At 32.2% G+C, this 1,001-nt stretch overlaps 1 protein-coding gene across 2 annotated transcripts in view; it reads right to left on the bottom strand.

The window, feature by feature from the left end:
• hmg20a (high mobility group 20A) overlaps positions 1-797 on the bottom strand; it is an 8,059-nt gene extending 7,262 nt beyond the window's left edge. Inside the window, exon 1 of one of the 2 annotated variants that reach the window (XM_024282640.2) lies at positions 694-797. The gene's annotated coding sequence lies outside the window, so the exon portion shown is untranslated. Of the gene's footprint in view, positions 1-380; positions 536-693 lie in introns of those variants that run through there. The other variant, XM_024282639.2, reaches the window with a different exon arrangement.
• Positions 798-1,001: the final 204 nt, after the last annotated feature.

Genomic DNA, 1,001 nt, shown 5'->3' on the forward strand with positions numbered 1-1,001 from the left:
AAACAAACAAAAAAACAGCTAGCTCTAGCTAGCATAATGTACCCAAAATGCTAACGAACACTAGCTAGCTGATGAATCGAGCTTACTTTAGGGAGAAAATAAAAGGCTATAAACATCCAAGTACACACAAAAAGTTGCTTTTAGTCATTCTATCTACCACCATCCAAATTAAAACATAAATAATAGTGAACTTCGGCATTTATTTGCTAAACTAACCGCTAGTTTAGTCCCAAGCTAGCACTAGCATTACGATGGCAATGAGCTAGTTACAAAACGCCTTATTTGAAATTTTGCTTTTTTGGTTTTAAACTCTACATTTGACACATTGAAGCACACAAAATGAATGTGATATAATACGAACAATAAAACAGGAAACTAACCACAGCAAACGCAACTCGTCCAAATTAATTCCAATGAAAATAATAGAGCAGAACCTCTATAGAATCATATCAGCTAGAAATGTCGAGAGGAAATTAGCATAAGTAATACTGCGTCACATTTATCTTTTTAAAAACGTTAATAATATATCCACAAATCCAAGCATTTCAGCGCGGTATACATATAAATATATCTGAACATTAGCGATAGAATTAGATATATTTTGCTGAATGTAGCTTAAACTTAGTTTGCTGCCCATGGACATGCATGTTTGTGTTATTGATTCATATTAATTGAAATGAACAGGTTCTATACCTTCTATTTCTTTGCTTCTTGTTGCTTTCTGTCTTCTTCGTGTTGAGTTTACGCCACACGCCAGACACGTTTAACTCACACATGCCCCTAGTGGTGAATCTAAGAGTTACAAACTTGATTCTGCCAGTGAAGTAAATTATATTTCATTATTACTTTGAAATATTTTAAATTCTAGCTTAGTTTTGGACACATTTTACAAAAACCATGGAATATAGTAATATTTCATATTTTTGATGATTATTGACACAAATCTGTCCTGAACTTAGTTGCAAAATACTTTTTTATAATTAACAATAATTGTATATAGC

This window comes from Oryzias melastigma, linkage group LG6 (genome assembly GCF_002922805.2).
Source record: "Oryzias melastigma strain HK-1 linkage group LG6, ASM292280v2, whole genome shotgun sequence".
In the NCBI taxonomy this organism is placed as follows: domain Eukaryota; kingdom Metazoa; phylum Chordata; class Actinopteri; order Beloniformes; family Adrianichthyidae; genus Oryzias; species Oryzias melastigma.